Source organism: Xylocopa sonorina, chromosome 1 (assembly GCF_050948175.1).
Source record: "Xylocopa sonorina isolate GNS202 chromosome 1, iyXylSono1_principal, whole genome shotgun sequence".
Lineage (NCBI taxonomy): Eukaryota > Metazoa > Arthropoda > Insecta > Hymenoptera > Apidae > Xylocopa > Xylocopa sonorina.
Genome location: NC_135193.1, coordinates 13,193,497 through 13,211,843, shown reverse-complemented (window position 1 = coordinate 13,211,843; position 18,347 = coordinate 13,193,497). Strand labels below are relative to the sequence as shown.

The window sequence follows — 18,347 nt, the reverse complement described above, 5'->3', positions numbered from 1 at the left end:
TCGTTATTTCAACGTGCACCACGTAAATTCACATTCCCCGTTAATTAGAAGGAATTTTCCTACCTCGATCCTTCGCACAAAAAGAGATTGTCGACGAGCGATGAATAATCAGCCAAGGGAAATATTACAAGATGGAAAAATCGATTGAATCGAAAAATGAATTCCTTAATAATATAGACCGCCACTTTCCACTCTCACCCTCTCGAATCGCCGAATGGAAAATAGAATGCGTCATCCAATATGTTCCCAACGTGTTAACATTGTACCACTAACCCACTAAATCTCACCGCGAACTATCTACTAATACCATCGTTGCGCAAACACGCTGCCTCAGCCAGATCTCTCCTCAGAACGAAGCGCAGCCTCTGGGATCTTCACGTTCCAGTCCATACTAGGATATCGATAGATTCCACGCCAGCGAATTACCATACTGTCCCACGCTGTCAACCTCCGCGGGCACACGACAAAGGAGGCTGTTGTAACTCGAGGTGGAGCCAGCCACGGTGTAAGATATGATTCGTGGCCGTGAATCATCCGTCTCACCGCGACAAAAGGTCAAGATTTACGTAGATACGACCACCTACGGTTCTTTTGCGCGGTCGTTAATGGCAATCAGAGTGCTACACCGAGCGAGTGTCATACGAGACTTAGGATAGGTAAGAACCAACCTAATCTGACGCGACGAAAACGGCGGGGACGGGCAGGGACGGTTAACCGTGACAAACTTTATTAAACTATTACCACGTGAAACTCGTTAAATACCCGCGAGGCAGGTATCTCGAGCCTAGACGAGCTGCGGTCTGACCGTCTAATTTCAGTCGGCAGACGGCATGTTTGCGTGACGCCGCTGGCATCTTCGCGCTCCACACATGTCGAAGGCACGCCACGAGAATTCACGGGACCCGTGATGATCCGTGCGTACGTGACCTATCCCATACCCTCGCCTCCTGCGAATCGATACCTCGACATATTCGAGCCCCAACAACGCGGTCGTAGCCTCGTCGACCGCCTCGTTAACGACGGCTAAATCCCGTCGTTCTGTTCGCCAGCCGATCTATCGATCTTCCCTTCTTTCGTTCGTTAATTGACCGATCCGTCCTCGAGGTCCATACGCGAATAAAAAAAAAAACAAAAGGAAAAAGGAACACGTCGCCTCTTTTTTCCGAGCCCACTCTCTCTCTCCGTCTCTTTCTCTCTCTCAGGAGCACTGACGTTTGATTGATTACCGCGGCACTGTCGATGCCGATTCCGCTAACGGGGAACGAGGGATAGTCTCGAGTGGTGGACGGATGAGCTCGAGGGACCAGACTGGTGATCGATGCTTCCAGAGAATCGTGGACCATTTGCGAGGGAGTTACTCGTTAATGGAGTCATATTAGCTCGTTTCTTTCCACTGTTTCACGAAATTAAACAGAAGCTGGATGCTTGCGTATATCTCTCAAGTTTAAAGAGTTCCGAACTGAATCAGAATTTCAAAACGAGACCCCCGAACTCAAATACGAGCCAAGAGATCCTAGATCCACCTCGTTCGAATCTCCGGTAGTCGTCAGAAATTCTGCTGAACTCGACGAGAACTCGACGAACCCCGTCCGTGTTTTCGTAGCTACGGCGTAGATACGTTCAGGCTGCATTCTCGTTCCGCTAACGGAATTGTTGCATCGACGTCGGATCGCGTTTCCGTGGGCGTCGCGGCAAGTTCTGTAAGCCTCGCAGCGCAAGTGTAAAGTTGCCATCGACAGATTCGGTAAGTTTATTAGTCGAGGGCCGACGGCGAGGCATCGTATCGAGATGATTATCCCCCTCGTCCGCCACGTCCGAGGCGAGTTCCAGTTTCGACGCGAAACGCCACGGCGTCCAACGAAATTGCGCCCCGCTCTCCTCGATTCCTGGCCGCTGCATTGACCACCCCGTGCTATTAGCGTACCATTTCGATGCCTCGACGTTAAACCGTAACTGTACATCGAAATTGCCGCGGAATGGTGGCGATAGTTTTCCTTCGTCCACTGTAATTTATTGTCGGTAGGTAAAGATACGGTGGAGCGAGGCATGAATTATTTATGAATTATTGGAAACGGTAACTACGAGTTTGAGACGTGTGGGGAATGAGGATTCGAGTAACGAGTCAAGTGAAATACGGTACAGCAATTATTGCACCGGCGATGCATATCGGAATTAATGACCGTTAATGCGGCGTTTATTAAAATTGCTGGATAAAAAAATGTCCATTAATCGATAGTAAACGATCGGAAGAGGGAATCTAGTAAAACCGTATGAAAAAGTGAAAAATGAAACGGTTCTCTATTCCAAGTGTACCGGCAATGAAAGCAAACGCCGATGTAACCAGTTGATGTTCGCTTAACCGCCGCTCGCTTTAAAGGCACCTCGAGTTTCCTCGGTATACCAGAACGAGTTAGCGATATTGTAAACGATTAAAGAGCAACCAAACGCGAATCGTTGAGTTAGAAGCTACTCCCGCGGCAGCTGAAAGGCCGGTGGCACGTTTGGCAAAGGCTGGAGGGCACGTTTTTACGCGGCGTTCAAAGGCATCTGGCAATCAAAAATTTCAAGCCACGGCCTGGAATCGCGAAACTTATTACGTTACATCTGTCGCGCCGGCGCCCGTATTCCGCTGTCGCGCCGCGAATAATTGCTTAATGAAAATTCAACGGGGCGTACCCCCATCCGCCGTCCGGTGGCAAAAAGGAAAACAGCGACGGCGAACGTAAAACGGCGACGGTCTGGCTCGCATTTAAATTCCACATTCAGTCGCAATAACCTGGGACGAATCACGGTACAATAAGTGGCGCCAGATGGTGCCTCCTAATAAGCGGGCGCACCTTTGCGCCCTTCGTCACCCCGAGCTACCCGATCTAATTCGACCCGCGGCAACGGGGACGCGCGCGCGCGCGCGCGCGCGCCCACCAAAGAAACGTCGCGCAGCTTCAATTAACAAATTCTTGTCGCGGGAATGTCTGCGAGTCTAATTAGAGGCCGACAAACGGAAGCGAGCCTGTGTAACGCTGCCACTTGAATGCCGTAATTTGTTTAAAAATATCAAGACGACGGAAAAGCTTGGCGCACTTTACGAGATTTAGCGAACGGGGGTGGAAATGAGACTCGTTTATCATCAAATGGAAGCGTTAAGGAAGATATATTATAATTAGCGGGATCCCTCCCGCGACGTAAGAGGAATGCAAATCGAGCGACAGACGTTGAAGCAAATCTCGATGAAAATTGAAATTTTGATACATTCGTTGTATCGTGGAAAAGTCGAAATTTTTATAATTCCACTTAATCGCGCGCGCAAAGGTGACTTAAAAATGAACGAGCAACGGTAAACTTGCCGGGCGTGTAACGCGAAAAAGGCAATAAACCAAACGAACAGCCCCTGATGATAGAGCGATCCAATAGGTTACTCTCTACGAAAGAGCTGGAGGTAAGAAAATGGAGGACCGTAAAATAAAATGCAGGGTCGTGCAGAGACGATCGAGATTACTCATAACGTCGTGGGGCAAGAGGGCAAACTGGAGAAAGTGAGCGAGCAAGGAGGAAAGAGAGGGAGAGATCGTTCACATCGGAAATTCGAGCACCGTTAAGCCCCGCGAGAGTCTGCTCCGCGTGCCCTCACGACGTCTCCGAAGACACCTTCGCGTGCCCTCGTGATCGGCCATTCCACGTAATACATCCTCGCGCGGTTGTGCCGAGAGTTCGATGCCCGGCACCCACAGCATCGGTCGGCACCATCCTCTCCCACTTAATCCATCCTTTAACCCCTTCCGCCGACTCTTTTCCCTCCGACCTTTCCGCCGCCCCACCGCGTTTCACGCTCGCCAACGCTGGAACAAGCGCGGTCCTCCGCCTCTCTTTCCCTCCTAAAATTGCTCTTCCTCGTCTCGAGCCTCGTTATTCTCGTCCCGTTCTTCATTTATCTTTCTCCGTTTTCCTTCCCTGTTTCCTTTTTCCTGGCTCGCCTCGTTCCCAGCGCTCGCGGACGCAAGGACGGCCAGATACGGGCCGTGAGATTGAGAGCAGGACTTTTTAACGACTTCTACGTACGGCGACGCTCCCCCTCGCCTTGGGAGCGGCGAGGCTGGTTGCAAGCTCGTGCTAACCTCACGGACCCGTCCCAGACACCGTGATAATGGGATCCCGCCAGGGACGAGACTGCGCGCGGCCTCTAAGTGCCTTCTAATCGCGTTCCTCCTGTCGATCCTGCCCGAAGATCCCACGGGTCACCAGGGATAGTTTGGATAGTTCTCGGTCTATGATCGAGACGTACGTGCCGCTGATCGAGGCGAGCCTGAAAACGTCTCTGGGATTTTTCGAGAGCTTAGGATCAAACTGATCCGTCTTATGCTTTCTTTGCGAGTATACCGTTCGTGGTAGCCGTGGATTCTTGTTTCAGCGATTCACCTTTTTGCCCAGATGATTCCGTGCAAGTACATTAATCGCAGGTAGTTGCGCGTAATTATGCTGATACGGTACACGATATTACGCTACGCGTAATTAACGTCAGAACGTGGAATCTGCTGAACTTGCCCAATAAGACGAGGAGAGGAACGCGCGCGAGCGCGTTTTTACGCGGTTCGAAATGAATTTATGATAGCCAAGCGGGGATTACGGAGCGGAAAGCAACGCCCTATGGTAACCGACCGCTCGAATCTAGCTCAATTACGCTGAACACGAGCCACGTGTTTTAAGCTCGGTCCCTCGGATACCGTTTAGATTGAGTAATGCACGACGGGCTGCATTGACTGAATGACAGTCTCCGTTGAATTGACAGCCTTCCGGTTGCATGCTATCAGACAATTACTAGGCTACACGGCTAAAACCGTGGCAAAACGGACGTTTTAAGTGAGACGCGACCGATTCGGAAATAATTCCAACGAATAGATATTCGATGGAGTAATATCCAACGCGTGCATTCCTAATCAGTCGCTTTCATTAACGCGTCCCGGAAAATATTGGCCTTCGATCTGTCGGGAATCGCGGGTTCGACAGAACGCGAGATCTGAATATCGTCGATGGTAGAAAAATCACGCTAAAGGCCAGCCAGGTTCGTTCGAAACGCGTATCGAGCAGCGCGCCTCTCCAGGGAGCAGGAGGGAAGGGTCGAGCATTGTTAGGAAAATTGCCAAATACGAACGTTGCCTCGACACGAATTGTTTCGATAAGGATTATTAGTCGTGACGGTGAAACGTTTCCGTTCTGTCTCTCGTTCGTCGTTGCGGGGGAATATGCGAGCGAGACCGCGCGCGGATAACGGGGACAGATGGAACACGACCGGTGTAACACGCGTCGGTTATATTAGCCGACAGACGAGTCGATTAAGAATCGTAAAATGAGAATCCTCGTAGCCCGTGGGCAGTGACTCGCGTTTCTATCGAACGAGACGATTTTAAAGCAGCAGATAGCAGTTCTACAGCGAGCAGTTTCGATCGTCATTTTAATTGCCAGCGAAATTTCGTTCGCCTCTCGTCGTTGACCGCTGAACCTGTTCCGCGATTCTGCAATTAGTGTCCTTGATCGACGCGCGTGATCAGCGTGCAAAAACTGTCCGTGCGGATTAGAAGCAGCTCCCGAGTAATCCGTAAAATTACGTGGCAAAACGAGCGCGAGCACAAAGGGTCAGCAGCCTGGACGTGTCGCAACGAGCAGCTTGCTGGCCTCGCAAACTGGTTCCGCGCCAGTCAAGATCTAGATCGTGACCTTGCGCGAGAACCGCGACCTCAGGGCTCGATTCATTCGCGAAACTCAGGATAAAACCGTGAAAATTCAAGTTGAGGACACTGTCCATCGGAAATGCGATGAATCGTGGCTTCGAACCGAACGAAGTTACATTGTATTGGCGAATCTAAATTGTAACCGAGGAAAGAAACATAAATATTCAGAGTCCTCGCGTCTTTGGTAAAAAAGCAATTTTATTTGCTGGCACGTTGCGCGAGCAGAGCGCAGTAGAAAGTCGTTATTTTTCATTCACGGTTACTCAACGCGATATCAAATGTTGCTTAATATTACTCATAACGGAACAACGTCGTACTTTACAACAACCGGATTATTAGAACAGCCGATTATTGCCACTATTTCCCTATGCTAACGACATCGCGCCCCGTTTTAAACGGGAGTAACGAGACCATTATTTTCTTTGTATTAATTGCAACGCGGTGGTCATTAGATCACGTTATAGCCTCGTTAATCTATAATTTAACAAAATTCGCTGGGATTTACCATTCGGCTCGTTACAACCGGAAAAGTCATAATCCAGCTTTGTGAACATTATAAATTCGGTTTCAACCCTGTGACGCTTCGTAATATTTGGATATCCGATCATACGTACACGATTGTACCAGTTTCATTGGTCAAATTGGAATCGATCGTGTCCGAGAAGGCTGTAAAAGAAACACTTCATACCTGACTGAAAATTGTTGATCGCGTGAGGAAACGCGTCGCGAGTTCATTTACTTCCAAGTCTAGTGACAAATAGGCCCACGGAGTTCGAAAAATGCATAACGTAGAGAACGCAAATGGTCGTGCTGATAGTCCAGTTTCAGACATCGTTATAACCTATTTCATCGACCGCTGACAGTGCGTTCGCGGTTCGTAGTCCCTTTGTCTCGCGGTTCGTCAATTATGACCGAGCATCCGACAAAATCGTGAAAGCGAAATGTTCACGGCGCATGAATACGCAATGAAATCTCCGGGAAATTACGCAGCGTGAGAATGTGTCTGAAAATTGGCGAATCGCGAGCCGCGATACGGGAGAGTTAATTCGCGCCATAATGGCAATCCAAATTTCAGCGGACCAATTCGCGCGGCAGCGATCGGAACCGTACGTTCCACCGGTTTTATTTCGCCCTTTTTCTACCTGCAGCTTCCGTTCCCATGAAATATTACACGCGTCGAAAAGAATAAAACGAAATATTTATATGCACGATCGTCGGTCGTTGCAATATTTTCGAAACGGTTCATTCGTGAACATTAATTCTCCGATGGATGTAATTATACACGGTAAGAAGTACACATTTGCGGCCGCGCGATGGAAATACCTTTTAACGATTTTTATCGTACTGCATTAATTGATTTTTCGTTTATACAAATCGAAACGTTTAATGGTCACAAGTTGTAGAATTAACAAGATACATTCGGATGATTAAACGCGCGCCGGCCATTTGTCTATAGAGAATTCGTTGGACGTTGGTTTAATAAATGATACAAGCAATGTTACTTGAAAAAATATGGAATACAAATCCGGCGGTACACAAGAGATTACTACGAGTAATGGATCGTGAACAGCAAACTTTCGTTCAAAAATTTACTCGGTCGAAAAATAGAAGAGCAGAAAGAGCAGAGCGGAGGACAACGTGAAAAATGAGTGGAAGTTTCGAAATTCACGTCTGGCGCACGAACGGACCAGGTAGTTAACCGAGAGCCATTTTCAATCAAATCCTGTGGCCGATAGGAGATTTAAATTCGTTCCGACGCAAATGAGTCCACTTCCCGTCTCTCCCCTGCGTCACGGCTGTGATTTCGATCACTATTTTGCTTCCACGGAGCTCCCTCGAAAAACTCTCGTCGGCGATATTTCGATTTATATTTTCAACTTCTGATTCCGACCTCGACTTCGATTTTGCTGCATTTTACGAACACTCTTTCCGAATTCAAGCATCTCCAATTTCTAAGACGATTAAAAATGTTTTATGATATTGATACGAAAGTCGAACGCATCGTTGTATTTAATTGAAAAGGCGAACGAAAAGTTTTCCGTTTCCAATTCAGATTCGTAGATTCGATCGTCGTCGAGTGCCTACTCGCGTTGAACTTGGCAAACCAAGCACTCGAGCTACTCGAGTTACTCGAGTGTTACGCGAAGTACCAGGATCGTTCCCATCGCTACCTTCACCTCTGACCTTCCTGCCGGCCACATTCCTGTTTCACGGAACCAACGGGCCCTCTCCTCGCGCGCCAGGCTCCTCAAGGATCGCTTCTTCTTCCCAGCGAATCGAAATGGCCGCCCGTCCACCGCGATCGCTCTTCCCTTCCGAGAATATATGTATTACGCGGGAGATGAAAGCACTTTTATCTGAATTTCTAGGAAGCTTCTTGGGGATTGCGGTGGATGGAAAATTCTGATGACTTCTGGGACGTCGGTTAGCGGATTTCCAATTCTTTTTCTGAATATGTTTATTAATAATTTTCCACTCGACGGCGCACAAGAGCCTGTCATCTCCCGGCGTCACTTCGATAATAGCTCGGTTAAGGGTCACACGAGCCGCTGCGAGCAGAATTTTTCGAGCTGTTTTCTTTTGCGAGGTTATACAGGGGGGAACGCTGGGTGAATTTGCTTCCTCGTCTTTTGGTATCTACCAAAAAGTTTTTTCCCTCTCGCGACGGAAGCGATTTATCTACACGGTTCAGGGGAAAGCCACTCTGTGCAAACGTGGACGACTCAAATTCGAATCTCTCTCATGGTTTTCCATGTTTTAAACGTTTTTTAAATATTAACTGGCAATTATGTTATCTCGAAACGGATTCTGTTACGTTAATAAATATACGAGGTAGAAGAATCGACGGATGAAGAAGCAGGGGAGGTCGAACGACCGAAAAGGATTTTTAAAAACCGGCCACGCCTCGAGAAAAATCGATTCGGGCAACAAACTCGTCGTTAGTAATGAATTATGCAAATGTCCGTGGGTATTCGAAATCGATGGGGACTCGTACGTCTCGCGGAGAAACGTGCAGCCCGTGAAAGAGAGAAATTCGCGGACCGCGCGTGACGTATCATCGCGACTAGCCGTTTGTCCAGCGTGGAAAATTTCCAGCCAGCCCGGACAAATTACTAGATATTAATTCTTCGTTTTCAACCGTGCTGCCCCTCTGTTACGCGGCACATAAAGGCGGAGGGACAGAAAGGGGTGGAAAAATAGAGTGGCAGGGAAAATCCTATCGCCAACGCGCTTTCATCGACGAAACGTTCGCAACGATAAAAATATCCCTCTCGTTCAGCTGGCATCACTTCTGATTCGTTCATTAAAGCAAAACGCGTATCGACAATGTCGCCGAAAAGTGGAATTCGACGACGGTAATTTTTTAGAATCGCGAGCTGTCCAAACAGCAATGCGAAGAATTGAAAAGAAGAAAGAAAAGCGAAGGATGACTGAAAAATTGGTAACCATAGATCGATTTTCGTGAGATTATAGAAACTGAGATTTGTGGATGAATTGTTCGAAACGTAAAAGTGAGACTGAAAAGCAGAGCGATAGGGGCACAGAAAATGAAACGGTACAGTGGCGAAACAAACGACAGTAAAGGAGTCGTGGAAAATCGCAGGTGACGTGTCATCGAGAGCGGTTTCGACGAATTACTGTTATTAATTCTCAGTTTTCACCGTCACTGGTACACTTGCCATTATTCAAAGCCTGCTGGGAATCGCGCGGAAACGCATCGAGCGATCTGACACTATCGACCGTGCAACTTCGATTGTCCAGGAGGGAAAGTAATTAACGACGAATTAATTTCGTAACGCGATCTCGAAACGTTCGCCACGATTTTTCCATCGAATCTTACCTGAGAAGCTACACAAATATACATGCACAGGAGGGCGTCTGTGTATCGCTGGATATGATTAAAGCTCGGGCAAGTCTCATAAAAACGATTACAGGGGTCCAGCGAGATTTAATGCTTTAATTTCGCGGAAAGGTCACGCGTAACCGCGAAGCAAAATCGATTCGCGCAATTACGTTCACGTGCACCAAGGAACGTACGCTTTTTACGGGCGAGCGATTTAAGATCGATACTGGAGCAGTTTAACGGTCCGCGACGATTCATGCGATGACAACGTACTATTAATGGTCGCGTTGATTAAAACGATCGGACGAACACCGTGGTTTTTGCGCGGCGCTCGTGTTTCCCCGCAATCAAAGTACCCCCGGATACCAGTCACGAAGATGATAATTGCCGTTGGCGCGAGTTACGCTTAATCGTTCCGCCCGAGAAGTTTCGTCATAAAACATCGGAGATCTCATTACGTTGATGCGCGACAAGTTTTTCATCGAGTTTCTCCGTCGCGTCTACTCATTTCGGTATTAAACGCCCAGCATCGATAACACGCCCGCAGAGGAGGAAGTACACTGTGTATCGCGCGACTGTGACACACTTTTATTTTTCTCCGTTTCTTTTCAGATTAATGGATTGGTCGAGCTGGTTTTACCAAGCGTTCTGTCCCACTGTGCTTTATGCGACCGAGACTACCTGCACTTCCGCTCATAAGTCACTGGACTCTTGGTATATTTAGAATAAGAACAGAGTGGTACTAAAGTTTTCGAATAAACTTGTTGTCACTTTCTGTCAGCAGGGATTATTTTCTGAAAGAACAACGTTCGTCTCGGTACATACGAAAATACACGCGTTTTAAAACTCTCTCTCTCTCTCTCTCTCGCTCTCTCAGCTCACCGACTCTCAGTAATACTGAATCCAATTTTTAGCTGCAGTTTAAGAACAAGCAATTTCGCGTCCGACCTATTTCAAGCGTTTCTCTCCGCAACTTCACCTTAACTGTCCGTTGCTAATCAATTCGAGACGACATTTTCTAGGAGCCTTTTTCCGCGTAACATTTCCACGATCGACAGCAGTCTTTTTCTGGGGAAAGGAAACCGTCCGTTACCGAATGTCCGTGACATTAGAAACTTCGCTGAGATTATTTTACAGTTTATTCCCGGATACGAAACGTGTTCCACTGTCCGCCGCGTCAGCTGTCTGAACGTCGTCGACCGCGCGAAACGACGTTGATTTTTGCGGGATTAGCAACAACGTGAAAGTCCCGTCCGCGATGGTCGGTTCTCATTAAGGCGATCTTCGATGATAAATAATACGTGAACGCAATGCGAATCAGGGAAACCGTAGGATACAATGCGAATAATTATCATAATGCAAAGAGACTCTTGCTGTGCAGTCAATCGAGTTTCTTCGTGCCAGATCGATCTCGCCGCGTGATTTCTAACGACGCGTAAGAACGAGGAATGTCCTTTTTTTTCCTTCAATAATTCAAATGTTACACGTTTCAGAATCGTAAGAGAAAATGGGCGATATTAAATTTGGTTAGACGAAAGTTGGATAAGAGAAAGGCTCGATTTTCCCGAAAAAAATGGAATTCACTTTGAACGGAGAGAAGTATATGAGAAATTCTTTAGTGCCCTCGAACGGTATGGGCAGAATTTTCTTATTAAAAGCGTGCACCGCGGCGACCGTGGGGAAAAATGCGACTTAAAGTTTCTCGTGGGGAAACAAAACTTCATTAAAAAACCGAGTCTCGAAAATCGCGAGCCGTAAAGCTGTACGAAACATTTTACCGACCTTTGTTCAATCTGACAAGCTCGCCGTCGAGTTTTTTCCGCGGAGCTGAAATTTGCGGGCCAAAAATTTCCCGCCAACAAACCGAACAATAGCCGGCAAGGAGCACGGCTTTATAATATATATGTGCGGGCGAGCCCATTGTTTAGAGATCGATACTCGCAGACAACGGGCTGGAAATAAAAACGACGAACAAAGTATCGTTTAATGCGCCCTCGCGGAAAGTGAACCGTCGACTCTGCTAGACGCGGGATACACACATTTAGAGCGCATCGGAAAGTAATGAATAATTGGAGGGACGCGAAACCACCGAAATCCGATAATTGTTATACGTTCGCCCGATAATTAGCATTCTATCGCGACCACAGACCGACCGATAATGCCCCGACGGAAAAAGTTCCCGCACGTCCAAAAGGGAACCCGTGTGGGTTTCCTGTGGTATCGCGGTGGAATCACGAGCTATAATTTCATTAATTTTCGAACGAAATTTCGCCTGACGATCAACTGAAACGTGAAAGAAACACGGTACGTATCTATTGATTATCGTCGCGTGTGTAATTTCGATCATTTTCAAGGACTTCGAGAAAGTCCTTCCGAAGACTTATGTCACGTCTTCGCCATTTTCCAATCTCTAGTCGCTCTTAGCATAGAACCTTCCCTCAAAGCATTCCGCAGAACCGTGACTTCTTCGTTTCTGAGAAAAGCAAATTAATACATCCATCCACGCTCACGGCCGCGTTAATCGTTCGATCGTCTCGATCCATCGAGACGTCAAGCCGACCTTGCGCGTTGCATCGGCGACGATCCGGCAACCGAAAGGGAATGCGGACTTTCGCGGCACACGCGCGCATTCCGACGCGCGTCGCATCCTTGCGCACAGGCTCGACGCCCACGCGAGGCGTCCTCGCGCGTCCAGGAGCGAGCGAGTCTCGGCCTCGAACCTGTAATCGGTCGTTTCTATCGCTGAGAACGCGTCATTGAAATTACCATAGGAACGAAGCAGCTCTCACTTTCGAATAAATAACTCGACCAGGAAACGGGGCGAGAAACATTCGATCGAACGTGAGCAACGCGAGCAGCTTCTCCCTTTGAGCGTGTTCTTCCTCGGCGTCTCGATTCTGATACGACCAAGTGGCGCAAGCTTCGCGACAAATCAGGTTCGTTTATGAAACAGAATATTAGGAATCCGGTGAATGGGGCAATTAGGAAGATGTTACTTGAAAGGTTTAATTAGCGAGCGACTGCATCAACGTTACCGTAACAGAGAAATGTTTTGAATTGCCTCGCATTGAATTTCCACGCGAAATGTAATACTCCCGGCTACTGAAACTGCACTTAGTTGAAATCATTCCAATCTCATTCGAAGTACACGAAGTTATTACGAAATCATTACGTTTTAACTTTATTGGACGCGTTTTCCACTATTTTCAATCCGATTTCTTTCGATTAATGAGCGAGAATAAGAAAGAGACGATCGAATCATGGAAAAGGGGGAGAGTAGAGAGAGTTGGTCGGCTTAAAAATTCATTCGACGTCGCAATTATCCTCACGTTAAAGTGAAACATCGTCGTGGGAAGAACTGAGGCAAGAAGGTAACATCAGATTTTTTGCAAAAGTAGCATCTAGATATCTTGCGAGGGGCAGACATGATAATCGCCATCGTGACCTTACCGAGGCCGGTTAATCTATGCTAAGGGCGCTTTTTCATCCTCGACGACTCAGCGTGTTTGAAGACGACGCCTCGAGAGGAAGGATGATACCATTCTTCACATTTAAGAGGATCAGGCTGCTTATGATTGCCAAGATCTGCGCCTCTTAGTTCCTGTCCGTCAGAGCACCGTGAGAGCAATTTTTCGCGCCAAACCGGGGGAGACAAACCCTTTAATTGCATCGAAAATTTCAGATCAGAAAATTCTTGCAATATTCGAAATGCTTAGATCAACAATTGCGTTTGTAAACTCGTTCTCAAAGAAATTTCGGGTTAAGGATTGATCTTAAGGATCACGGAGAAACGAGAGAGCAGAGCTGGACAATCATTAGGCGACGTCGTCCTTTAATGACGCCAGGGACACTTAAAAACTAATTTGCCGCCTCGCGTAAACGGAAACGGAACGTCTGCTGGCGTCGAAAGTCGCATTCCCTGGCGTTTCACGTTAATTAGAAACGTCAGTCAGTATTGGGACTGTCAGCACAGTGGAAAAAAAGTGTCTCTGCTCCGGAAGAAGATCAAAGGACCGTCGAGATCGCGAGATTCCTCGAACCACATACTTGTTTGCCACTGATTAACAGTGTAAAACGAAATCCGCGTGAATCGTGTTTCTAGCGATCGTTTGAACAGTCAATTCTTCGTCGTGAAAAAGAAAGTGAGAGAGAGAGAGAGAGAGAGAGAGAGAGAGAGAGAGAGAGAGAGAGAGAGAGAGAGAGGTTTTAATCAGACAAACTTAAAAGTGATTCGGATGTGAGTACGCTAAATATCGAATGTTACATTTTCTTTTTCTGTCGAGCAAAATTTCGATAGACCCATGGAGTGCAAAGCGTAGGCTCCATGCAAACGTAAATCGCAATCTATAATATTCATAAAATCACGCCTTATTTCGCGTTGCATATATCCATCGAGCCGTTGGCACGTTAACCGGTTGTGTTACATTAATGCAAGATTGCAGGCAGGGAGTTCGCGAAACTTTGTGTCCTTTTCTAAATCCATACGTGTACTGCATTTTCTGGAAACTTACAAAATTGTAAGGTGAATGATTGATTTCGTTTCTAAGTAAATTTGATTAAAAGTGTGATTTATATTATCTCCTAAGAAAGAGATTTATATTTCCGAGAGATTTATCGCGCAACGTTATATCATCGCGATAAAGTGCAATCAACGCAGGATCGCCAATGCTGGTTCGAAATGTTCTCGTACATGTGGCTGAATGGCTCGGGCCGAGCGAGCCATTATTGTTTCAGGACACGCACATGAATGACAGAATTCAGATTAGCATCATCAAAGCGCCCACACTCGCGCGAATTCGCATGAACTCGCGAAACGCCATCGTGCAGATTGATTTTCCAAATAAATATCCCATCAAAATCACAGCGTGACCTCTACGGTTGATTCATCCAGCGCCTCATTGTTCGAAATTTTACAAATTTCGTTTATTAATTAAATTCCTGCGTAAGGATGCGAATGAAAAGAATCTACGTATATGGAAATAAAACTGAAATGTCTAATGGTTCTGCAGAATTTCTGCTTTCGTTTGAAGACAGATCACGAAACGTCGAGGTATGAACGTTGATGCAACGCGTTCGATTTTACTGACAAATCAAACTCACTGAAAGCCCCTAAATAAACTCTTACGAGCCTCCGTTCCGTTTAATAGCGAGTAAATTCTCTTCTGCCCTGGATCGATAGCTTTTCAACGATATCGCATTAGTCAAACGGAATGACACACGGTGCTTGTTAAATCGAAGGCAATGCAGTTACGAGAGGCCCATTTCTGCTTACCCTAAAGTGCATCTCTCGATGCACTTACGCAAGCAGTGACCTATTACTTTAAGACACGGGTATCGTCGACGTTCGAGAATTTATCAGCAACTAAGGTCGTCGAAGCGCTAAGTGGTCCTGCTATCGAGCGATTTAACAGGCTAATTAAACCACTTCCCGATCGACGCTTGGAAACGCTGGCTAGCTTTCTATTCGCGCGTGTAATCGAACCGTTCGTGCGTCACTAAATTGTAATCGAGCGCAAAAATCGGATCTATCATCGAAAACGAACAATATCCCTTTCGTATTAATTATTCCCGTTATTCGAGTGATCGATAGCGACTAGCGCGTGGATTTTCCACGGTCGAGAATCTGCTGGTGGATTCGCGATATGATACGCAGAGCACCGTTCACGATGGAGAAATGAAGTATTCTAAAACAGTGAAACTTACTTTCGTGCCGTGAGAACGTCCTCGATTCACAGCTTCCGATCCGCCTAGATGATCGACTTCCGCCTGCTATTCATCAGCTCTCGTTTTCTATACCAGAAGACAATCTCTCACGGAGCCATCGGGTTCAGGCGAATAACCGTGAAAGTTTTGGGAATCGAGCCGGAAAACTGCTACCAGCGTAGACACTCACGCCTCGGTTGTTCTGAAAGTAAAGGAACGGCTCTGGTAAGCAGGACGTTAATTCAATTTACATTTCTGCAATGTTTTCTATGTTATAATCCAACGTAAAGCGTACACTCTACGATCAACATTTTTATTCGACGTGTCGAACGGAATAAGGGACGTTCTTGGCTCTTCGAAGCGTTAAGGGCCTCGACAAGTAGTATCGATCGATCGATGATCAGACACACGGTTTCACAGTTTCCTTGCGGAGAAAAACGAAAATGTTGCTTTTCATTTCTGTTCAGGTCGTTTCGCTGAGGCACACTCCAACGAGATTATTACAACGAAGCGAAATCGTATCCCCCAACCAACATTTTACTGGGATTCAGTTGAATTTTTAATATAGCAATTTGAAACTCCAATTAAGAGAGTTCCAGGAATATCGAATGCCTAAAAAATTCATGGAAATTTTCATGCAACGAGATATTTAGATTATCCTTGAATATTCTAACATAGAAGAACTCACCCTTCTCGTTCCTTCCATTAACTTACCCTCGACTCGGACAGCCAAACAAGCGCGACGCGACTTTTTATTTCGCGCTTCAAAGCGAGAACGCGGCTCGGCAATTATAACAAATTTGGCGCACCCGAAACGCGACATTTCGCGCGATAGTTTCCATCGCAAGAGAGCGCGGCGCGGTGGCCGAGAAAAGTGAACGACGGACGAATAGTAAAAAGGGTGGTAGGCGAGGGAAAAGGGAGCAAGTAATGAAGAAAAAGAGAAGAAATCGAATTTTTTCTCATCGAGCTGTTCGTATAATATCCAACAAAGAGGATAAAGGGAAAGGTGAAAAAGGTTCCTGGAGAGGGGTTGGGTCGGGGGAAAAAACGAGGAGGAGATAATAATTACGACCGCGTTCGTTCTCGCGATCTCGGGTAAGAAGGGCAGAAATGGCGGCATCACTGCTGACTGCACAGATAAAGCAACAATTCCATTAGTGACGGCTTAATAGCTCTGACACGCTGTAATGCCGTCTTAAATTTTCGTTTCCGCTCTTAACTTCGCTAACTCGGAATATTCGCCGACCTCTTGTCGCGGAAGTAACTCTAGACTATAGCAGAAGCGATAAAATGTATCGAGCGAACTAACAAGGGACACGATTGAAACGTGACGCGTCGATTTCTTGAAACTTTACGGATTTCTGCAGCGAGCAAAAGCATTTTTCCCTTACTTCTTATTGTCCACAGTTTTTCTTCATTCTTCTCACCTCGAAGAATGTATCCTGCTTATTATTCACAGTTTACTTGAAAGGAAACGTTAATGACGAGTTTAATTAAACGGGCTCTTCTTCGCCTGCGTAAAAAATGAGGGGATTGCCGGCGAAGAAGCATTCAAATGTTTCCTTGTAAATGAAACGAGTTCTGAGATCTCCCGTCTGAATAATACCATGGAAAATGTAAAGAAATAGCGGAAACGAGGGCGTTGGGACACTGAGCAAATATGAGTCCTACAGCTGCATTTGTCATTCGCGAGAGTGTGATTGGCTGAAATAGAGGACCATCCTAAATACGTCTCTGGTACTGCACTTCGAATTACTTTGATTAAAAATGATCAAAATGACACGCGAACTCCTTAAAGCCGATAACACTCAGACTTGCAAAATGCATTAACAATAGGCGATAGAATAATGCAAGTAGCCGAACTTAAATAAAACTTGATCTGAAACGAAGCTTCATTCAGAAGTATAAATTACCTTCGTCTCGAAGTACTTATACTAATCGGCAGATATAAGGTATCCAAAGTAACCGTTTCACCCAATATAAACTGAACCATTCAATGCCCAAACGTATCAGCCTTGAAAACGTCGCTACGATTCTGGACTCCTCGAACATTTCTCGATACGCATTTCATTAATCAATCGTCCACCCTCGTTCGCTTAATTCGCGCGCTCTGGATTTCCGCGCCTCGCTTATTCCCACGAAATTAATCGCGATATAACTCGTTGGCACGGAGACCCGCGCAGTTTCGCAGGACTTGCGCCAACGGGTGCACCCGGGGATTACCGTTTTTGCGCGCCACGACAAGAACCCGGGACCCGGGAAGGTTTGAACACGCGCGGCTTCGAGCGACAACGACGAAAGACGCGGACGGAAAAAGGAGAAGAGACGCAGGACTGCCAGGACATTGCGACCGCGCGTCAGCGACAGTGGAAACAGCGTTTAACGCGGCTGACCGTGGAACATGCACGACAAAATCCCCTCGTTGGCCAGCTTAACTACCCGAACTCGGATCCAGCTCTTGGTGGGTCTACGTGCCGCGCCGTGAAAAACGCGGGAAACCGTTTTTACGCGACAGGAAGAACGCGTGCTCGTTTCGTGTTCCCCTCGTGGAACGTATCGTCCCTGCCCTTCGCGTAGTTAGCGGTGGTTTCTGAAAAATAATTGGAGTGTCCTTCTGGGCTTTTATCGTTGAGAACTTCCTTCTTGGGTGTCTCGCTTGGGTCTCGTGCTTTTCTCGTGAGTCTCTCGAATTTGCTTTCTGATCTTCTCGCGTTCGTTTCCCGCTGCGATCCTATTCGCGATGCCCTTGCGTTACTTTTCATCCTTAGTGATGCTTTTTTCTAACCAGGTTGAACTTTCCTCGTCGTTGACTCGCGATGACGCTCGAAGGTGTTTCTCGAGAAATATTTGGGAAAAAATTAGGACCCCGCTCCTTATTGTAACGCCGATCGTGTAAAGATGAAGCGGAGCGGAACGTTCCTTGACTAGGCTCCTTTCTCAATGAAATTATGCCATTCGTAAGCGTTCTTGGATGATGGATGGCCAGTAATTATCTTTAGAGGCAGCGCATGTGTTTGCAGGTCGAATAGAAGGTTTAAGAGTTTACGTATGAAAGGATGGAATAATTAATTAAT

General features: G+C 46.7%; 1 protein-coding gene across 4 annotated transcripts in view; it reads right to left on the bottom strand.

Annotated features, from left to right (window-relative positions):
* Pgant9 (polypeptide N-acetylgalactosaminyltransferase 9) overlaps nt 1-18,347 on the bottom strand; it is a 211,458-nt gene that overhangs the window by 92,769 nt on the left and 100,342 nt on the right. For all 4 annotated transcript variants that reach the window (XM_076902872.1, XM_076902857.1, XM_076902849.1 and 1 more), the window contains one exon: nt 15,271-15,472. The gene's annotated coding sequence lies outside the window, so the exon portion shown is untranslated. The remainder of the gene's footprint in view (nt 1-15,270; nt 15,473-18,347) is intronic.